This window comes from Ooceraea biroi, chromosome 10 (genome assembly GCF_003672135.1).
Source record: "Ooceraea biroi isolate clonal line C1 chromosome 10, Obir_v5.4, whole genome shotgun sequence".
In the NCBI taxonomy this organism is placed as follows: domain Eukaryota; kingdom Metazoa; phylum Arthropoda; class Insecta; order Hymenoptera; family Formicidae; genus Ooceraea; species Ooceraea biroi.
This window is the reverse complement of record NC_039515.1, coordinates 9,068,944-9,091,973: the sequence shown is the minus strand read 5'-3', so window position 1 is coordinate 9,091,973 and position 23,030 is coordinate 9,068,944. Positions and strand designations below refer to the sequence as shown.

At 48.4% G+C, this 23,030-nt stretch overlaps 1 protein-coding gene across 2 annotated transcripts in view; it reads left to right on the top strand.

Annotated features, from left to right (window-relative positions):
- The window catches only part of LOC105283676 (LIM/homeobox protein Lhx9), a 172,974-nt gene that overhangs the window by 96,160 nt on the left and 53,784 nt on the right, over positions 1-23,030 (top strand). The window contains exon 1 of one of the 2 annotated variants that reach the window (XM_011346640.3): positions 6,377-6,499. The exons of the other annotated variant lie outside the window; for it this stretch is intronic. The gene's annotated coding sequence lies outside the window, so the exon portion shown is untranslated. Of the gene's footprint in view, positions 1-6,376; positions 6,500-23,030 lie in introns of those variants that run through there. 2 annotated transcript variants of the gene reach the window in all.

Here is a 23,030-nt window from a genome sequence, read left to right as displayed (position 1 = left end):
ATGATTCATCAGCGATAAATTTGTAGTTAATGATGAAACGAAACCGGGCTGAGAAACGAAGGTAGAACGGCGCATTCAAGAGGGAGAGTCCATAAATAATAAAATTCGGAAAGTAAATATAATTACCTAACTGTATGTACAACGTGTTTGTGCACGGTCGCGCATGACGGCGACGCAACAATCTTAAGGCTCGCCCATGAAAACCGGCCCGCTTTGAAAAGGGTGCCAGCCTCAGGAATTAAGATTTCAGCTGCTCCCGCGAGATCGGGAGCACACTAGCCAATTTAATCTTCGCGAATGAAACTCTTTCTCTCCCCCATCCCTCTGGTCACAATGCGTCTTTCGCGGATGTTCGAATTATACCACTATTATAGCGAAGGATGACGCATCTAAAACGATTTCTTTCATCCGACACGCGCAACGTAATCACACGCGTAACGTGGCGAGCAGTCAGCGAAGAAAGAAAGAACATCTTTTCGCTTGTAAAAATCCCTAATGCGAACGCATTCGGATTTTTGAATGAGAAGAGACAGGGCGGGACCCGTGTTGGGTGGCGTAAAAGGTTTAGAAACACGGAGGAAATATTATTATCGTTCTTCGGTATTGTTATTGCCACTGCGGTTGTTACGGCGCTTCGTCGAAGGATATCCTAAAAAAAGAAAAAATATCGTTCATCCGGCAGGCAACAATAGCAGCAGAATAATGATACGCGCGACCATTCACTGCATTGTATTACCTACATCGTGTCACGGCATTGTTTCCCGCGTGTTCGGGTGTCATCCCTCGGCGGCGAAATGGCTCGACACGTTTTCTCGTTCCCCGCGTGCCACCCCTGCGCCGCCACTCTCGCGAGGGGACGTACCTGTCTTCCGAGTTAGCTGCCTCTTTATTATCATTATCGCCATCGCGGACTTAATGTCGAAGCCGAACGCGACCGCGTCGGCGGTATTTTTCTATTATCGCTCGCGCCCGCTCCATGTTTTTCCACGGTGCCGTGGTGTGCGTGCACGACGCGTTTTTATTAGCCTGTGTGTTGCGAGATTTTGATTTTTTAACGAAGAGCATACACGGCCACATCATTTCGCGTTACGAAGTAAATCACATCGGGAATTGATCGGGCGTAAATTAAAATACCGCCGCGTTTTATTGAATTGGTTGCTTTTGTAACATTTATTAAATTGTCCCGTTAACCTCTGTTAATTAATGTAATGCAATATACATAATTTTAAATTGGAAAAGGGGAAAAATAAAACTGCTGAGAGCTTGTCGGGAAAATAATGGGAAATAATGCGCCAGGGTTTTTGTGAAATGTCAGCCGTCGAAATCGGAAATATCAGAATCAAAAAGGGCGATTCATCGATAGGCTCACAACGAGGACCAGGCAGGCACGAACCAAAAATGGCGCGAGTGCGGACGCGACCGGTCAAGAAAGGTCAGCAAAGGGCGCGGAAGGACGGGAGGACATTGAAAAGCGGTCCTGCGATCAAGAGAGCCAATTACCCACCCTCGCACAAGTGCACCCCGTCGAACATATTTTTCCTACGTAGCTTACGCGACACTCGAAGCGCACTCAAGTGCTCGCATATGCGAGCTGCATTTCGAGGAGGCGGGCGCGCATAATGCCTTGCAAATCTCCGCGTATGCACATTATATACGGATCGGTATCATGCATCGAGTCGGCTCGCGGATTGAGGGGAACGCGGAACGGTAAGAGGGAGGGACAAGGGTAGGCTAATAAAGCTAAGGGTGCCTCGCGACGTCACATTTACTCGGCCAAATTTACCGCGAAAACATATTTGCTCCGGGAAAGCCCTCGGCCGATCCTCGAGCTCCACGCGCACCCGCGTTCTTTGTTGCCGCTCGCATTTTCCGAAAGCGACCGCCGAAGTCGATACGCACTGTCGGTCAAAAAACCCGCAGGAAATCCAGTAGACACGGAAATGGGGTAAATATCCGAGAATACCACAGTATGTTTCCTCATTGTTTGTTCCCCGAGTTAATTGGATCGGAATTGCCGCTAGAACTGCTACATTTCTCCAATTAGCGATGATAGCCTTTACGGAAAATTTAGGACAATGAATATTATTCGCAATTTCGAACACCTGCGAGGAAGTGGAAAACTCTCTCTCTCATTTTCTCTCTTTTTCTCAGCCTCTTTCGCTCTCTCGAAAGTCTCGTGACGTAGCGAACAACGAGAACGTCTTTTGGAATGACCAGAACCGGGCGCGATTCTTGCGTTTCGCTTTCAATAAGTGGCACGTCGTTTCTTTTGTAGCGAGAAATATTCAACACCTCTGGACGGGCACACACACGACGCACGAGACCGACCGTTATAAATTTGCAGCGGAAACCTCTGATTTTTAGTGGCAATGATTTTGCGGGGATATGACACCCGCCTACACGGGGCTACCATGTAAGGTGCGTGTATTTTGGCGATTTTTACGACAGGACTTTACGAGTCCCAAGCGTTCTTGGGAACCTCGTAATGACCTTCGGAAGTTTGTGGAAAAAAGGTCGAGCAAGAATCGTCCGCGAGAATCGACGAGGCCTCTGAGAAGCTTCGGTGCTCTCTCTTTCTCGCAGGGGGACGCGATAATGCGGGACGGTGAACATATCACCGCATTCATTACGTACCGTTTACCGTTAGTTTAAGCTTAATTCCTTTGCAATAAACGTACAGACTTAAAGTTTACACGATAGTATATACTACAGGCAATCGGATTGTCTGACAGGTCCAATTAATGGAAGCAATTTAAATTGGGATTCCTTAGCAATGCTGTATCGCGTGCCGTATCTTACCGACGAATGTTGTAACGATTGTTGCACGCGTTATGATTAGTCAGTACGGCAATTTTCATCAAAGCTCCGACTGATACGTCAGCTGAAAGACCATCCGATGTAGCTGTTTGTTTGGCCTCCCGACTTGGTATCAAATTAGAACTGCTTTCCATCTGACGTCCGCCCCGCCCCAATGCAGCTTCCGAATCCCGAACTGACCTGTCCAAAGGGCCGACCACCCTAGAGCAGAAACGAGCTAAGGTCACCACCACGTGACCGCAAGACATATACCTGCGGGCATCACGGGATGCGATATGATATCTGCCTTATTTCCAGCTGCGACATCCGCTGCAAATTCTTTTGGGTATGTCAATCTGACGTGAGAGACGACACGTGATAATCTCAATTCGTCTAGTTGTTCTATAATTGAATTTTCCTAAGTTGATCGATTATCGAAGATCCAAGGTGCAACTGTACCCATTATCATTAGCCGATCGGCAGATCGTTCAGAGGAGAGGAAAGTTAGAAAAACAACTGTGGCATGGAATCTCATCCTTATTGGATTACGAAGGAACAATCCTAAGATCCGTTAACGAGTCCCGCGGACGGCAGGATCCGCGATAGAAATCCTAATACCTTCTGACAGGCGTGCCAGGGAAAGCCAGTGTCGGCGCCTCTTTCCGAACTATCCGCCGCAATTATCCGAAACCTCTGTCGGCTTATTTTTTTTCCGCTCACTCCTCTCCGCCGACAGGACAACCGGGGAGGACCAGCCATTGTCCTCACCTCCATTCCATGTTTTTCTCTCACTGCGAGATGCGAGCTAAGATAAAAGTTTTGACAAGTGCACTCTCTGGCCCGGCAACCGTGAACGTTGCCGAGGACGAGCGAAGCTGTTCGGTTGGAGCACAGAGGAGGACTATTTACTCGCGTCTCCACTTCTGGAATTTAATCCTAGAATACGTGATCGGTACTACGTACATGTAAATGCGTCACGTCGAATTTACATTTGAAATAAAACTGGTTAAAAATAAAACCTTTGCATTACGGCGTCCGACAAATTAACATATCTACCTGCAACAAAGTAGGGGCATTATTCGTATCGCACCAAGGTTGCACGACTTGATAGCGTTGTTAACGTCGCAGCGGTCTAATGTTTATTGAACTTTTAGCGCATTCAAGGCTAAAATCATTAAATGGGAAACTGATTGCGAAAACGAGAAAACGGGGTCGGAAATGCATATCGGGTATGTGCGAGCTATGTAAATCGACTCTTGCAGGTCGGTTCAACCAGGTAAAAAGAGCCCCGCACCGGTAATGGTTCGATGTGTTACTACGTAATCGCTCGAAAAACTGACGGCGATCGCATACCGACTTACCGTCGATCCGAGACGGTTTTATCCAGTCCCTTACAGGTTCGTTCACCCGTCGGATGGCCTCAAGTATCCGGTTGGCCCGATTAGGGAACGCCATAGCGTGCACATTTAGTCGCAGCTCTGTTCGACTCGGGGAACAGGAGTTTTTCAGTGAGTCGAGTTAGCATTGATCTTTGTAGTTTGAGCGTCGCAAATTTCGTAGACGTATCCGTTTGTATCGGAAAAGTGCTCGAAATTGTGTCATGATAGCGATAAAGCGGTGAAAGAAATTAAGTAGTGATACAACGATTGCGTAAAATGATCAACAACGGCACATTGTAGTCTTTCTCCCTTTCAATCATTTTTTTTTCTCTCTTTCTTCCTCTCACCCTAATTTAACGCTAAGACGCTCGTGGTTGAGAGGACTCGGAGCGGGTTTCCGGTACGTAACCCATCGTCTGGCAATATCGCGGACGCGAGAAAAGATTTCCAACATGTCGCCGCGAGGGGGCCGCGGGGGCCGCTCGCTGGCGCGAGACACGGCGAGGCGGAGCGTAATAAAAATAAGTAATTACTGCAAGTAATCCTCCCCTCTACTCCCCCGCGACGCGCTCCTCCGCCCCGCGCGAGTCGTTCAATTAACGGGAATACTGTTGTCTTCCCACCCAACCCTCTTCTCCGCTCGTTCCTCTCCTCGCCCCACGCTGCCCTCCTACTCCTGCCATCCTCCCGTCCTCCCCTCCGGACCCCTCACCGGATCTCGCCAGCCCCTCGTCCCTCTCGCCCGTCCACAAAACCCGCGAAATGTTTCACTCGCAAAGTCGCGTGGAGCGCGCGCCGCGGCGCGGAGGGGCGCCTCGCCCCGGGGGGAAAGGGGTCCCGCGGTGTGGAGGGACCGGTATCGACGCCCCTCCTTCACTCACGCCCCTGACGTCCATCTATCCGCCGCTCCCTCCGCCGCTGCCGCCGCTGCGGTTCCGAAGACCGCGCGCCATCCCTCTCGTCGGTGATCCTTGTCCTCATCGTGCCCGCCGCACTCTCGCGCTCTCTCCAACGCTCTCCTGCTCTCCCCGCTACTTTGACGTGCGCCGCGTGGTGGGGGGAAGCCGACGACGCGGCGGCTCCTCTAGCCGCCACTCGTTCGTCCGACGTCGTGCAGCGCGAATCGGTCTGTCGCCGCTCCGTTCCTTGCGCGTCGCGCGGTGTGCTCTCCGGCGACGTGCTGCATCGCGCATTTTCGAGTTCCCGGTCAGCGAGTTCGCTTGGCATTCGTGTTCGCGCGCGTGCGTGTGCGAATTGAGAGCCCGCGACGGGCTGAAATTCGAGAGTCGAGGTCGTGGACGCGTGCGTCCCGGTGAAGTTTGCGGAATGTGTCACGTCAAGAAACACGCGGAGCTCCGCTGAGTTCTCGCTCGCGTTCTCCGCAGAGCCGACACGCGGAGAGGCCATCTCGGTGCGCGGAGTGTATTAAAAAGTAAGCGTGAGTTATAACGCGACGCGCGTCCGTGATATCTGAAATAAGCGCGTTTGGATTCCTGTCGCAAGGATCTCCACGCAAAGATGTTTCGAGTGTTGAAATGTGTTTGCAATCGCGGGGCGATTCAAAGATCGCCGTAGATCGAATATTAACTCCGAAGAGAGCCAGCTCGGGGGCACGGTAGATCGAGAGGAGGAAGCTGCACGAGTTGCGTCGATCGATCGCGCGATTCACCCGATGTTTCGCGATCCTGAAGAGGAGAGCGTCGCATCCGTAGCAGGTAGCATCGCCAGCAGGCAACGGTCGACACCTCGATTGCAAATCCAAGTCACCCTTACTTGTTGTACTGGCTGTAGTGTAATAATCATCGATAGAAGACAGATCAGATTGACACGCGATCTTTAATGGATCGACGTCGAGTGAGAAGGGCGTACGAACTCGTGCTGGCCCATTGATCGAGAACGGAGACCTCGAAGAGCGCGTCCGAGACCGAGAAGCGGACGTCTGGTGCATTGGCGGGCGCGCTCGCGGTGGTCGTCGAGCAGCGCGGCGTGCGTGCGTTCCCCGAGATCGATAGCCCGCGGAGGAGGACAGAACGGAGGATCCTCGCGAGCGGCACGAGGACTCGGCCGGTGGACACCTGCTCGCGATGCCGTCGCGCTCCGCTGCGTCGCTGCGCGGTGTGCCGTGAGGACCGTGTGTACCGTGTGTCGTGAAGAGATTGCGAGAGGGCTCGTGACGAGCGCCGCCAATTCTCAGAAGGACCGCGTCGTCGTCGTCGTCGTCGTTGGCATCATCATCGTCGTTATCCAGTGAAAAAGTGCTGCTGCCGCAAAGAGGATTTAGCGACCGATCAGCTGTACGGCCTGTACGCATGCCGCCGATCGTGGTGAGTGTGACGCTCCGATAACTTGGCTCATGCTTTTTATCTGCTCGCGGAAGATCGACGTCGCCGATAAACGCTCGGGACTCTCGCTCGGGGCTCGATGATCCAATTCATGTACGCGCGATTTGTCGGTCGATGCGTCACTCGTGGAGAAAACCGATCGAGAGATCGCGCACGTGAAGAATCTCAATGGAACGAAATCGTGGATGTTTAGGATCCTCGGGATCTTCTTGGAACGAGGCAGATTTATCTTGGTATAGTCGAGACGGAGTTACATTCGTATCAATAGAGACCGATCGGCTATAAAAACAAAAAACAGATTCTATCTATTTAATCATAGGAATAAAAAGAGGACCCGTATCGTGATGATCCACAATCCTTTATTTATTCGACACACACATTAAAAAATGATGAGCACATTGCATATAAATTTAACTGATATTCGTAAATTTCTAACGTATTTAAAAATTAAAATATCCATTGCAAATGTAAGCATCAGCTATATTTACCGGAAAATATATAGATGAAAAATTAATGGGCCGGTCACATGAATTCGGATTTTACTTGTTTATGCATTTATTAATTAAATATTAAAAGCTTTGCAGATAATATGAATTAAAAAATTATACGCTTCTGCGCGAATATAAATTCACATTTTATCAATTTGTACATACAATGTATGAATTAAAAATCGATGAGCGCACCCTTACGGTTCAATCTGAATCTCACTTATTTACACAGGCCGCAGTTAAACGTTTTATGTTTCGCGGCAAATATGTATTTAAAAATTAAACTATTCATCGCGAATAGCACAAGTCCTTGTTCATCCAGAAGTTTGTCGAAAACACGGACACTAGTACATACTTTGGATTGAAGATTTTTTTGGTCACTCGTACATGTGACGTCTGATCGATCCGTATCTACGATTCTTTCTTGGGACACTTGTAGTCTACCTGCAAATGGGAAAACACTGTCCCAATACAGTCTCTGTCTTTGTCGGTGGAAAGGGTTAGTGTCCACGTGTGAAGTCCTCGTTTACACAGCAGCAATCAAAATATTTCTCGTTCTTCGACCAAAGTTCCCGCGTTTATACTCACAGGAGTAGCGTTAACCCTCGAGGGTTTAATGTCCAGCGCAGCTCATGGCACGCGTTTGTCGCAGTTCTAATCCGTGGCAGCTGCGAGCTAGTAGTTCGTACCCGAGCCGTTAGCTGTTCTCAGGCTCCAAGACGCATCTACGTTCCTAGATCATTAATTTCGGGCACCTCAGATCTCCGCATGGCCGTTATTTAAACGATGGTATGTCTAGAACCTCATGTTCTTAGATCTCTGTTTCCATTCTCGGTGATGTGTACTCCTAGGCCCATGAGTTTATGAATATTCCAGGCTTCTGTGTTCCTGAATATTTTCATTTCTTATCGCTGAGTTGTCTGCACTCCGCGACAATCAGGATCTCTGATTCGCCGTGTGCGGACAGAAACTTTTTCCGCGGTGGAAGCATCGCGTCGACCGATAGCTATGAAAAGACTGAGAAGAAATTTCTGAGTAAGGTTGCAAGAGAGAAAGAGAGAGAGAAAAAAAGACAGAGTGAAAGAGAGAAAGAGAAAGAAGGAGAGAGCGAGCGAGAGAGAGAGAGAGAGAGAGACCGCGACACGCAGGCGCGTCTGCTGCCACGTGGTCGTCGCGGTCGGATCCGGGCGACTAGGTGTTAACCTTTTTCGAAAATCGACTGGAGCTACGCCGCCGTGGTGGCGGAAGGCGAAGGGCGACGGGCGTCGCGTCGCTTTGGCAAAACAAGTAGTTACGTGAGCCCTGGCCCGCCGCCAAACGGTTTTCAAGTTTCGAGTCGGACTCGAATATTCTTCGCGGAGACGCTATCCTCCCGTCTTGTCGTGCGCCTGTCGGCCACATACGAATTGATGCCATTGATTATTCGTTTCATGCAAAATTCGTTGGTAACTCTGATCGACATAGTTGCCGCTCGAATTAGATTTTCGATACAATGAGATTGAATTGGCAATCTTTGGATTCGAAAAGAGAGAGAGAGGGAGAGAGTCGGCTATTGACGTAGTTTCCAGACCGGTCTACTACGATTTCTACGTCTCGAGGTATACAGCTTCCTTCCACGGACACGGTCCGTGATCTCCTCTCTTGTAAATGATATTTCCATCTGGACGTAGCCGCGACGCAGCAACGTTAACGGATAAGATATTAATACCGGGATATCGTTTCGTTGGCACGCGCTTTCTATTAGTTATACGGAATTAGCAAATTGACACGGTAGGACGGATCCTTCCGTGCGATTTATTCGTGATTTATCGACAGGTTTATCGACATCGGACGAGGTTTTCGTCCGAACCGAGCGCTCGCGAATTTTAGTAAAATCGTCTGCCGGTTTCGGATAATTGCGTTATCGTTCATAAATTTTGCGGATCCGCCTCGCGAATACGTGCGAGCTTCTGCACGATACTGTACATCTCACACGATGCTATCTCTGACAGATACCCGCGCGAATGGCCGATCGAACCAATTAAAATCTCATAGCCGACGTAATCAGAAACGAGGAGCATTAGCCTGTAATTCTCTATAATTCTGTAATTCTGCGGATCACCCGGATTTAGATGATATCGTGGATTCCTGTAGGTCCATTACTAAACCGCGAATATTGTTAAGTGAGCCGGACGAAGTTATAGCCGGAAAATAACGGAGCGTACGCGCGCGCGATGTTACATTCGAAATGATGAACCAGGGCGCATCGGCGACCACGTGGAGACCCTTTTTCCTCTCGCGTTATTGCGCGCCCACGATACGCCGTCGTACTCGTAAGGAATCACGGTTACCGGAATTATTTTCGAAGGCGGATATAAGGCAGAGACGCGCGCGCACGTTATAACTCGTAAGGAAAGTTGCTCGAATATGAGAGTGCGGCGCAACGTAGGTATAAAATATTTCCAACGTCGCGATATTAGTTCGCCGACTATTTTCAGTTTGGCAGGGAACCGCGTGCGCGTTTATGCGCGCTATCGCATCAAGGTTGTGTCGCGAGATCTCGCGGTGGCCAAATAATTTGTCTTTTGTTGCCAGTATTCGTTAATACCGATTGCTCGACTAAAGATAGCGCGCAACAAATGGGAATTAATGTCACGCCAGCTGCGCGCTCGATTTTCTTCATGTCCAACAACAGCAAAATACATATGTTATTTGCAGAGTGATTTTCATAGCCGCCTGGACGACAGAACGGCCGCTACGGGCAACGAGCAGTTGATTGATAAAGCTTATGCAGCGCCGTGTAAATTGAGAATGCAAATTGACGGATAGAAATGTTCGCGATCCATGGAAGTGAATCTAGAAGCCGAATTTAATGAGAGGGAATAAAAGTTACGTGGAAGTTAATTTAATAATTAAATCTGACGAAAGTGCGAGTCGCAAAAATATCCGGAGGGAGCTTGCTCCGGAAAGAGTGACATCGCGCTTTTTAAAGTACGATAGCCGCCTCGGGGCTAAAGGATTCGCTCACGGCCGTTTTGGGGATGACAGCCGAGAGTGGCGGGCTGCGCCGGTATACGTCCGTGCGCACGAAGATATACTTAACTTTTAATTACTATCATATAACTAATTAGCCCCGGGTGGAGCGGGGGTTTTGTATATTAATTTAATTTTCAATCTCACAGGGTAATTCTTGGCGCAACGTTAGTTTTAATCAACCCTCCGACGCGCTCCACACGCCAGCACAGTTCCGCAGGCGGTGGGTCGCGAGACGGCAGAGGGGTGAAATGGGGGGATGGTTGGTGGCTAAGGGTGGCTCGGAGTGCTACGGGGTGGAGTTGAGGGGCAACGGTGGAACGGAGTACACCTACTCAGCTAATAAAAAGCGGCAATAAAAAGCACCCCTTAGGATCACTATGGATATCTCGCTTTCCTCTTCCTCCCTCCTGCCCTCCCCTCGTTCTCGCCATCTCGTGCACCGCGTGCCGTCGCGCATCCCACCTCCCACCTCCACCCCACGGTGGAACCGCCGTATTTCTTTCTCTGTCTTTGTGTACCAGGTTTATTCACCTGCCCGGGATTAACTTTAATCAAGTATTTACATTTTAATTCGCTGCCATGTACACTCAACCGAGCCCGCCGCCCTTTACGATAACATCGTCGTTTAATTGCAAACTGCCACTTTCCGACGAGACGGGACGTCTGCTAGCGCGAGCGAGTCCATGTCGATTTTGTCCTTACTGCCACCTCAAACCACCATGATAATGAGGACGCTCAGATGGAGAGACTTTCGTTTATCAGTGCGTGTTCTCGAGACCGAGAAAGATCTCAAATTAAATATAAGGGTTACGGTAATTGCGACACGAGCGAGCCAACATTGACGGGCAAGATAGTCGATACGCTAATAAGTGAATTTATTGCGATTGTAACATGTTTATTATGATAAATGTAGCAGGAGTCAACGGGCGCTAGATAGACGTGAATAAATGTGTGGCGCCGTACGCATTTTCTGGATGCCTATTGATAACTCATCGGGCGCTCCATCGTAGATAACGGTTTCAGTAAACAAAATAAGAGTAATAAGATACGACGATTAACGATATCAGCAGAGTACGAGTATGAGTATACGAGTTGTACGAGTGACGAGGTTTCGTGACTTAGTCATGCAATGTTTCATAATAGAGTTTTTACGCACAGCCTTCGAAATGGTAAAACGTTTAATTTGCGCGTACATAATTAATGATTGGGACAAAGTTGAACGCGTATTAATGAAAAATGTAATTCCGGGCTTATAAAAACGGTGCGCGGCAGGCAGCGCTCTTTCTGAAATAATCCTCGATACATTAATCACAAAGAGGATTTATTACTTAGAGCGGCCAGATAAATATTATGCCCGAGGTTAATACCTAAATGGACCATCAGCGCACATTATTATCGATGCTTCCGCGGTTTCGTCGACGTTTTACCAAATCAGTTCGACATATGCATTTTGCACTCCTAATTAACCTTCGATTCCCTGTCTGCCGATTTCCGAATGATTTATGAAAGTGCACGTAATAATTAATTTTATTGCCGCTTAATCAGTACACGTGCCAGCGATAAGATCGAGATATTGAATGAAACGTTCGTAATACGATAACGAGAGAGAGGGAGAGAGAGAGAGAGACAAGGGAGATCTAAAACCTCGTGATGTACACGACGAGTTATTTCGGTAGAGTTGGCAGTCGTTTCATTCATACGTTTTCCGGAATTCGCTTCCTGCAGCTTCGCAAAAATTCGCTCCACTTTTCTAAGATTTAATTCACAATATAAACCCATCAAATCTGCCACAATACATGGTACACCTACGTTACTCGATTGCGCTCGCGCGCGTGTACTAGCCGCTCGTATCGACTTGTATTTGTATCCTTCACGTGGCGCGCGTGTGCGTGCATGTGAATCGCTGGGACTACGCGGCGTTCCGCGTGTGTGCGTGCGGCGGCGAACTGGAGTGCGGGGGGTAGGAACGAGAAGGGAGGAAGAGTAAATAAGAGAAAGAGGGATAGAGGATAGGTTCCTACGAGATGGCGAGACAAAGAAGGGAACTTGCCACGAAAAGAGACGAAACGAGTTTACGAGGGAAAGAGATGGAGAACACGGAGACAGAGATAACCGTGTGTGGGTAGAAGGAACGGGCATGAGAGAGCGAGAGAAAAAGGGAGAAAGAGAGAGAGAGATACGTATGAAGATACGTGAGAGAACCAGATAGATACAAAGTGTACACAAAATAGAGATAGAAATAGAGAAGGTACGCATATCGGAAACCGCCGCTGCAACGGAGAACGAGCAAAGCACGGAGGAGGACGGACAGAGAGCGTATACGTGTGATCGAGAGAGAACGCGAAAAATGGGAATATATGCAAGACATCGAGAAAGAGACGGAGAAAGAGAGGGACCGAGCGATCGAGAGGCGATGGCGAAAAGGAGAGAGAGATAACGGTGAGCGTACACCCGCGATAGAGAGAGGGAGAGTGTGGAAGAAAGATAGTGGATATGTGGCGAACGCAGACAGAACGTGTGCATGGCGAGAGGGAGGGGTATGGCGGAGGGTAGAGGAGGATGGGGGGAGCGGGAGCAGGGGATGGCGGGGAGGTAGGTGAAGGGAAAGAGGTACGCAGGCGCACGTGAGTATGTTACAGGGATGGCCAGAGGGCAGCTAACGTTTATAATATTAACGCTAATGGACTACCTTATACCTTATATACCGACCGACCCCTCGCTAGCTCTCTCTCTCCCCCCCTCTCCCGTCGCTGCGTCTCCAGACACCCTCCTTCAGTCCTCAGCAAAGTACAGGATAATATTCATGGATGTATTCAAGCTAATGCACCAAGGCGTCCGCTGGAGTAGCGAGTGGTAACGAAGTAGTAACGAAAAGTAAACTCTCGGCGAGGCGCGGCAGTTCCGCCGATTTTTCATTATTTCATCGTGCGCTCGCGCGGAGGGAGCGCGATTTTTTCGGACGATTGATACGCGCGCTGGTCGGCTCGATATCGAGACCGGGGGCACTCTGGCTGCGACGCGGCCATTAAAACTACTTCATTAATGCACCAGGAGATGCTTTCAAACAGATTATGCGCAGTCTCGCGGCGCGGCGACCTCCGTTTTATAAAGTCCTTGAATATTTTATTGAGGTCTTTATACGCATCTCGCCAAACATGCGGAATATGTAATACTCGTGTCCATTGTTTTCCACAGTTTTTTTTGCACGCGTGATACATCGGGGCACCGCGGTAACCCGCGTAAAAACTTGTCAATTCCATATGGCGCAGGGTCGTGTGGCCCACCTGTCGCGAATCTCAATCCAGTCAGCCCGTAGAGCACTCTGGGATAATGTATGGTAACGGAACACCTAAGTAAAAGCCGCTGCGCGTATGTGAGTTCGTATATCGGCTGGCGTTCCGTATGCGTGAACACGCGGCGGACGTGCGCGTGTGTTAAACAAGTTACGGTATTAATTCCACTGTTTATCTGTTCGTACATTTCTAATGTTAACTGCGTGACTGCGTTTCGCCATTTCTTTTTTTCCTCTTTTTTTAAAAAAATTTATTTTATACTGTTTATACATATAGTGTTTTTTAACAAAAGATAAAAAAAATATGGGGACTATTTACTCATGCAATAATACCGATAAACTTCCTGACATTGTTTATGTTTTCTTAAAAGCAATGTTATTTTATCAGCAACGAAACACGCGCGGGACTCTTAAAAATATTTATTGTTCAAACTCTCCAGCGAATATAATTTCCCGTGTGCGTTCGTCATTTGAATGAATCTTATCGTCTTTTTTAATGGGGATAAAATAACAGCGAGAACGGGAACGTGAAGCGCCGACTATTTTGTTGGCTGCGACAAATGGAATAAGGACATTTGCATAATCAGCCGCATACCTCTGACAAGATTAATTTGATTACGGTGCGTTCCCCTTCTTATTTAAAAAACATGATATGAGATAGGTATTAGGCAATTTAGACAGCTGTAAAATGGTTGTGAATTCCTAACTGCGAGATAAATATATCAGGAAGTTTCTAAGTATATTAGGTATACATTGCCTTTGCTGAATTATTCGAGTGCTTTCAAGAAATTGCAGGATGCATTAGCTTACATTACGGCAGTTCCATTACATTATGAATATTACTCCGTATATTGATGAGGAGAGGGGGGGGGAGGCGGAAACACAGGGTTCTCCGTATATGAGTGCGGTGCATTTTATTATTTCTTACATCTCTGATGCGTCAATATCGCCGGCGGTTCGTTAATGGGGATGCACGCTTCAGCAACCGCGATTACGTTAATGTTAAAATAACAAACTGTATAATAAATATCGATATTACACGGATGTAGAAAGTAATTTAATTTAAACGCTTGTTCCATTCGTTGACATGATAGCGCGGGACGCTTTAAATGATACATGAATTCCGTGTCGGTTGATAAGGCGAATAGAAAATGGCGGAGTCCACGAAACATTGGGATAATCTGGACTTACGAGATGTTGGGCGCTTTCTCTCGTAGAGAAACTACATATAGCCGACTCTCTTCTATCCTCGTCCTCTTTTTGTACTATGATACATCGTTAAACCCACCCTAGCGCGGAATTAGCAAAATCCTCTCGAATCGCTGACCTGTGAACTCTTAAAACTCCATTAGCCTCTATACGTAATGATAAACAACACATGACTGCACATAAAATTAACATTTCCTTTTCGTTCGTCTCTCGTCCCTCTTCTTCTTCTTCTTCTTGATGATCGGCGGCATACAATCCTTATATATAAATATATAAATATATAAATATATATATATTTTTTTTCTAATCGACATAATTCTATATTAATTTATATGTACAATTACAATCCGAGCTGCGAGATCTAAAGATTATTTTAAGTATTATAAACGCGCGACTACTTATCCACCTTTCACAAGTTTACGATAAAGAAGATTCAAATGACGATCGATTTTTCGTGACTCGTTAAAAGTGGAAGTATTCCAACTGTCCTTGCAATCATAACATGATAACCAATGCAAATCAAGTGCCATTTACAGTTGTCAGTGTTTTAACGAACATGCTTTAACTCTCTCTCTTTCTCTCCGAAGGTTGGAGAACATTATCTAAAACTGGCCATTAGTGTCGTTATTAGTTACGTGTATACGCTTCAGTATAATCACTGGATAGGCGGCAAATAATTTTTATATGAGCGCGGCGCTTACGACGTGAACGTGTTCATGGATATATAAAGGAGCGCGATCATCAGAGTTTATGTGCGAGAAATGCGTGCGCTGCGCGTCACGCACTTATGCGCACATGCGTCGCGAAGAATAGCGAGCATCTGATGCGTGTGTTGAAGGTGTGGACACGTCACGGTCGGTTCGGAATAGCGACGTGTGCGTGCGTATAATTGCACGAGATCTAGCTAGCGTAACTCACGATTTTCCACGACCAAAACCGAGAGGGAACGACGTGAAAAGAGGAGCAATGCCGCCGGTGCCGATGGTAGGGATGGGAGACGGGGGAGGGATCAGGGGAACGCAGGCAGCAGCCGCGGCTAATTAAAACCGCGGACGGTAATTAATTAAGCAGACGTCAGAGGAGATCTTAGAATCCTACGCAGCCAGAGATTCCCGCGTGTCGTGGAATGTGACGATGACGGCGAATCGAACGGTATCGCATTTTTGCGTGGCTATCGATCGTTCGGCTTGATACACGGACGAAAATACACACGGATACCGCTCGTTATTAGAGACAATTTAGGGGATATAAAAGTCCGGCAGGAAATTATTAGAAAGTTGTATTAATTATGTTTCCTGTTCTCTCACATATCTTGGTTATAAATCAAGCGATTCTCATAAAGCACTTGGGCATTAGCCGAATCCAATTAGTCGTTTAGATGGATTTCTTATTAAGCCGAGCGTCCACGGCCTTTCACTTTGACTTAAAAATCGATCGGCCGATCGGTTATCGATCAAATCTAACATTATATCCCAATGGATACTTTATTCGTAAATTAGCTCAATCTAATGCAGGCCTTTCACTTTCGATCTCTGACCTTTGCTTCGCGCGCGCGGATAATAGTTGATTTAATCAGGAAAAAGCATTGCAAGGTCCTCCAAAGTGGTATGTCTGTTTGACGCATAGGTGACCCGTTGATTCGAAAAATAGCGCTCTTTGTGACGAATTGTAAGTAGAGGGAAGGAGATGGAGGAGGTGAAACCTCCTATGACACGCGCACGTGTATCGTTTTAATCGAATTTGACGTAATTAAAGTCTCCCGGCGGAGCTCCCTCTCCGCCATCTCTCTCACCATTTTCCCTCGCTATCTTCTCTCCCTCTCCCCGAAATAATTACGGACTCAGGTGTTCCGTTGCGTTCGTGTCTGCGTTACACCTGTATCCGCTCGTACTTACCTGTACAAATACACTCGTTCGTATCGAAGAGGAGGAAGAGACTGTCGGGCGAGAGCACAGGTTGGGCGGGTGAGCGACGGGGCAGAGGGGAAATGGGGAAGGAGAGGAGAGCTCGGAGAGTGGGGGGCAAAGTAGGTTTGCTCGCGAAGGAAGCAGAAACGGCGGTAGTAAGATAATACGAAAGCCCTAAAGGAGGCAAAAAGCGAATTGCCGTAAATCTCAGTGCAGGTTGGCGGTTGGTAGGAGATACAGGGGGAGAAGAAGGCAGGGGAGGTGCAGCTGGAGGGGTGGTAGGGTCATTTGGGCCACGGGCCCCCGATTCTTTCCGGCTGTAAACGACTACGCTTCGCCGGGGCCGGGCCCGGCCCAAACTCTCGTAAAAACCTCACCTCGTCCTCCCGCTAATCGACAACAAACACATTGTCTTTGTATCGTTGCGTGTCCCGCCTACCCGCGCGCCTACACCCCCTTCCCCTCCCGTCAAAGTAACCGGTGGCTTCCCCTCCACTGGGCCCTTTGTGGGGCCTAGCGAGCGGGCCTTTCACGTTTGCACGTTTGAACTCTCGCTATGTCGAGCACCGAGCATGCTACGCTCTCAAACTTCTGTAGGAGTAAATGTTACCATTGTCTGCCGTGTATACACGTGGGTGGAGGTGGTTGCGTGTATCTGTAAACGCGGTCGAGTTGATTGCAGAATGCGATTGTGTGAGTATAAAATGTTAAAAATTCCATTTCGCAAAAAGATGAAAAACCGTTGGACATTTGAGCGATTTTTATTACGACGTTGGAGTCAAGCGATTACATTTAGCTTTGAAGAGCCATGCAGTGCCATACATTGTTTATAAACGCCTGCGTTACGGTCAATATATCGACTGCATGAACGGCTTACATCGTCGTAATTCACTTACTACGCGAAATCGTTCGGCCACTCGTTCTTCGTTCTCCTTGTCGTCGTCGTTGTCGTCGCGACGACAATCCTCTCTTTCTCGCTCCTTCCGATCGCCACCTCTCTTCCTCTTTTTCTCTCTCAGTTCCGTCTCCATCGCTTTTAACCTTGAACTCCCTCGTTACCGTATCACGCTCTGTAGCACACGACTCCTAGAAGTTTTAGAGATCCTGGGGGAATCCCATTATGAAATCTACGGATCTACTAGCACTTGTACGAACACAAGGTGGTGGTATAATTGCCTGGTCCGATCATTGGACGCTCCTTTTCACAAATTTATGGTTTCTCCCCCGCTTGTTTATTGGTCTCTAATATTCGGCTTTCAAAACATAATTGCATGGATAATTACTTGCTATCCAATAAGTGAGCGAGGCAACGCGAGCCACGTTTTTACATGGATTAATTTTCCTATTAGCGAGCCATCTGAATTAAATTGAATAACGTTTCTGTTACCGTTGCCAGCCATTCTCGATGCGTTTGGAAGAAGCCTGGGGGAAAAATTGCAGTTCGACTCCTCCATCGAACAATTGAACGAGAGCGAAGAAGAAGAGCAGCTTGGAAACTGTCAATAGCGTTGGCGGGCATAATAGACGCGGGCCTGACGGCACGCGCGACGGGCAAAAATTTAATTAGCAAAAGCCCGAAAATTAATTGCGCGCGCCGTCTTATTGTACTCTGCCCTCGTGCCTCGGAGCATTACCCGGGCGCGCACCGTCTATATACACAGGGAATGTAATATTCACAACAGCCTATATCCGAGCTAGCAGTCAGGGTGCCCACCTCCACCCATCCCCTACCCCTCCCCCCCCCCGTTCTCTTCTTGCACGGGAGGTAGATGCCAGGGCCGAAGACACGAAGGGTGCGACGCGCCACTTGATCGCTAAAAACTATCTGCTGTTCGAACGTGATGCTTGGGTCCGTGGAACTTGGTTCACGGCACCTGCAGGAATCGCTCTACTTTTGAATTTTGGATGCTGCAGCTTTTTCCCTGCTTCTTCCAGGTTCGCCAAATAGTCTGAGTCTAAAGGTATATAAGTGCTTAATTCTTTAAACGTTTCAAGAACAGAACGCAGTTCTGTTCTTGAATCTTTGAATTGCTGAAACCGTATTCCTTGGATGGTCGGAGTGTCCGAAAGTTGTGGAATTTTAAGCTTCACCGTTTTAGATTTGCGCATTCTTGAACCGTCTGTTGGAATCTTGTTTTTCGAATGTGCATTTAATAATAAATCTGAGCAAGTTGAAGTACTATAAACCCTGTTTAGAATCCCCGTTAATTTCCATGGAATTTGTTCAGGGTCGTAAGGACCGGATCGTCGGCCCTGGCAGGTGCCTACACAGCCCTCGGTGCTAAGGGCGATGTACCGTGCGTCAGGGGTTGGTGGTGGTAGTGTGTCGATGGTGGTGGTACAGCGATGGTACCGTGAGCGTTTAGTTGGAGACGCCACCACGGAGACGGAGGGGTGCGCGAGGGGTTAGGGGAACGGCAGCGAGGGGGTGCAATATGACATTATTAATTGCTCCACAATGCCACCGGCGTGCAGGCACGGGGGACACGAGGTACCGGGGCTTTCCGCTGGAGCCGACCAATTGCGCGACCGTCGTACGGGGGAAATTTCATTAAGTGGATTCTTATAGACGCGGTTTTGAGATTAACAATATGATATGTGCGCAACCTCCACCCAGCCGTGAGATATTAGATCCGGTTGCACGGCCTCTATATTGCCGGATGGCTGACTGGCAGTCCTTTACGGTCGAAACGATTGTAATTGCATCGACCGCGCGCGCTAGCGCAAACGCGACAACGAGCTACACTCGGCGCGCGCGTGCACGCTTTGTTCTCCTCGATCTATTTCCATACGTGAAACTCTTCCGTCTTCATTTCGCCACCAGAGTGCCATTCAGAAAAGCAGAAGAAGAAGGAAACAAGTAACAAACATCATTTCGGCCGTTCGCCGATCTTTCGTGAGATATTTTCGAAATATTTATCCGTACGCCATAATAAACCAGAGAATGTAGCGCATTCCTGTGCCCTGAATATAGGAAATATCTGTCGGTATCTTCCGAAGAGCGCGGAAAACGAAATGCACGAAACGCCGTGCATTGCGCTGTCCGCGCGCGTCTAGTAATCGTATTACACCTAGCTACACTTGAATGCGCGCGCGTAATACCCGATATCCAGCCGTTACGGAATCACTCGTGATATTCAGCTGTTCGATCACATGATCTAAGATAAACAACGGGATCCGTATGCGAGGATAATAAGTCCGTTCCGTGAGCCAAAGTTCGATGACTCGGACGCGACAGTAAGAATCACCTGCGTCCGTCGTATTTTCGCAGTTTTTCGCGATGCGCGAACTTCTTCCGCGGATCAATTCTCCTTTCCGATGTAACGTGTTAGACTTAGAAGCCAAGGAACACGAACGCGCTAAATAGTATTAACTATGCGGCTACGTCGAATATTGGGCAAATTTGTCGAATACGCCGAATACCAAATAGTTGCCGAATACTCGCTGCATCCCTAATAGCAATTAAGCGCGTGGATGCAGATTGAGCGTGAATACGGCAGCTCGTTTGCTCAAAATTCGTCCATTAATGTCGATTATTCTATTCTGCGAGTGGTTGCAGTTTATCTTAATAAACGAGGCAATTTTTTTCTGTTGTATCCAAATGATAACGACTAAGAGAACGTATGCAGGTGCCGTGTGCCCGCTAACAGGACCGCACGCCCCCCGTCTCATGTTTCCTTTAACGTGCTGCCGGTGCTCCAGGGGGTGAATTCGGAATTTTTGTCGCCCGATACGTTTCCATCCCCTCTTTTCAGCCATGATCTTCTTGTATCAGCTTGGTTTATATTTTTCTTCATTAACGTATTCGCCCGTTCGGACGAGTTGGTTAACGAACGACGGAGATGGAGGAGGGTTTAGCGGCCTCTGAAGTAAAGAGATATAGGGAAAGGGGGAGGACGGAAGGGGCGGGTGGAAAGTTGAAGGTAACCGACACCCTTTCGCAAAAAGTAATTGGTTAATGCCTCGGAAATGAGTTTAGTTCCTTTTTGCTCCGCCAACGCGCCGCTCGTTTTTCGACTGTTTTTCTTTCTCCGCTTCTCCGTTTTTCTATACGCACCTATACACACCAACACACCCATCGGATACATATATGTAGCTGCCCTCATCCGCTCTTCCTCCCCGCGCGCGCGCGCGCACGTTTTTGCGCCCACTGCGGTTACATTGTGCGTGCCTTTGCAGCGACATTATCCGAAGTGTAAAAGTGTCATTATAGCATAATGGAAGATGACAGCGCCCGGTGAAGACGAAGTTTAGCCCTTCCGGTGCTGCACAAGCGCTCGACATAAAAACGTCGTAAAAGCCGAATGTTTCGGTGCGCCTCGTTTTAGTTGGACGCGGAGTCACATTAATGAACCTGAGGTGTGACTGGAGGCTTACATCCACAATCGCGTACGAGCGACGCGAATCTCAATCAGCCGAGAATCGTGTCGTTAAATGGTCATGTTCGTCGTACTGCGATAGGAAGGTATGCATAGATACTCACATACGCCCACAGAGACGAAAGAAAATGTATACCTCTCACATTTTCGTTCACGACTTCCGGAGTCATGCGGCACGGATTCCTCACGACGCGGACGCTCGCGGATTAAATTGCCGTCGTATTACCGTACGCGTGCAGAAGTCTGTGCGCGGTTTAACAATCATAACGGGGTGGCGGCGCGTCCCGTTTCGGGAGCGTGCCAGTCAGATGTCAGCGGAGATTTAGCGACGACTTCCTGGCCCGCGCCGGTCTGCAACCATCCCAAACCCTCCGTAAACCCGTCCCGCCTGTGGGACAAGTGAGACAAGAGAGGCGTATCTCTGCGACTCGTAAAGATAACCGGGAGAGTAAATCTCGCGGGCTTCCCCGGCAGGTCGCGGGGAACGGGGCGAATTCATTAAGTCGCTGATTTACCGACACCTTCCGGTGGTAGCGAAATTGTGCGGGAAATAACGCGATTCGCCTACCTCTGTCGGCGTATGCGTGCGGGGCGTTCATCCCACTAGGCGGCGTAAGATAAAAGGATCGATTGACTGATGGCTGATTGGAACCGGAAATGGTGTCTGAATTGAGTGAAATCGCTAGGAGAACGACAAATCAGTGAAATGCAATAGCGATTATATACGGGAACAATTAGGAAATACAAAATCGGGAGGCTATCATTGAGATTCGTTCTATTATCTATGAATAATGGTCGAAACCGCTGGGATCTAGCGAGTCTAATTGATCCACGCCAGGATTGAACGTGGCTAATCAAGTTAAAATCAAATATCTGCATACGTGTTGCAACAGAAAGGAGGAACGCTCGAAGGGTTCAAAGATCAGCTCGCAGTAGGTACGATGGCCGCCGGGATGCTCTGTTCCTTTTAATAAAATGTCTCGGAACCGGCTTAAGATCCAACGCGCGTTTTAATAAAGGCGGCAGGCTCGAGAAGATGAATTCATTAGAGATCGCCATTATATCATATTTCGGAAAGCTGCGCTGTGTCCCGCGCGGTGACTCGCGAAACTTTCCTCCTGGCGACTAATTATTGTATTATTAATTGTTAATTATAATTAATTGCGCGCCGGTCCGTGACCCGGCTAATTGACATTGATTTATGGCTTTAATTAAAGGTGCCGACGCGAAATGTCTTACACGGCGCAGGGTGGTTTTAACAACACCTTTTAAGAGTATCCCCGTCCGCCGCGCGCCCCCGTCACCCTTTCCTTCCTTTTGTGTAACGGCCTTTAGACGTGGCTTCCTGCGAGATCACCCATTGTCGGATCGAAATTAACAATAAGCCGCGCTGCCATTTTTCACGCGTGACTTATTTGGACATTAAATTAAATCCCAACCCAGCCGAGAGAGAAAAGAACACTGTGTGCTGTGCACACGCGAAAATTTCCTCAAGAAAAGAAGGAAGAGCCTCGCGATAGTGGTTTTGTAAAACCAGCGAATGCGTGTAACGAAACGTTTGGAGCTCATTATCGCGATGGCAAATCGCAGGATAACCGAACACAATCTATGATTTTATCTATGATAAACGTTATTTTCCACAGGGAGACATTCAATCCGCTCGAACGCTACTCTCCCATGTGTGCGCGCGCGCGCACGCACGTAAGCACACGTACACACACGTACACACATCGAGGCAGGTGCTTAAGTTCAAGGATTCTATAAAGACCACACGCTAAGATCACCGTCCATTTCTTAAATCCTCGCGTTTTATCCTTCGCTGCCTCCATCCTCCGAGCGCGCGCGCGCGCGCAAGCACCGGCACACACTCACGGATGTATACACGGTGCCCCTTCGGTCCCACCGACACCTCGCGTCCCCGCAAGAGGGGGGGGGGGGCAAAAGGCGTTCTCGGATCTCTCCAGCCATGTAAACCGGTCGGTCTGGTCGTTCCTCCCCCACCACGCCGACCACCTGCTCGCCTAGCGAGAGGGCCTTCGGGCCTCTCCAGCGCGACGCCAAGCCCTGCCATTAAATTTATTCGAGTCCCATTGAGGCCCTGCCGAATTCACGCCACTTAACCTCCGTCGGTGATAGCAAGTTGCTATCCGTGCAGTCGAGGTAATTCTTTTCGGATAAATTGAGAATTTACATATTCAGCTCCAACTTGGAGTGGAGATTTAG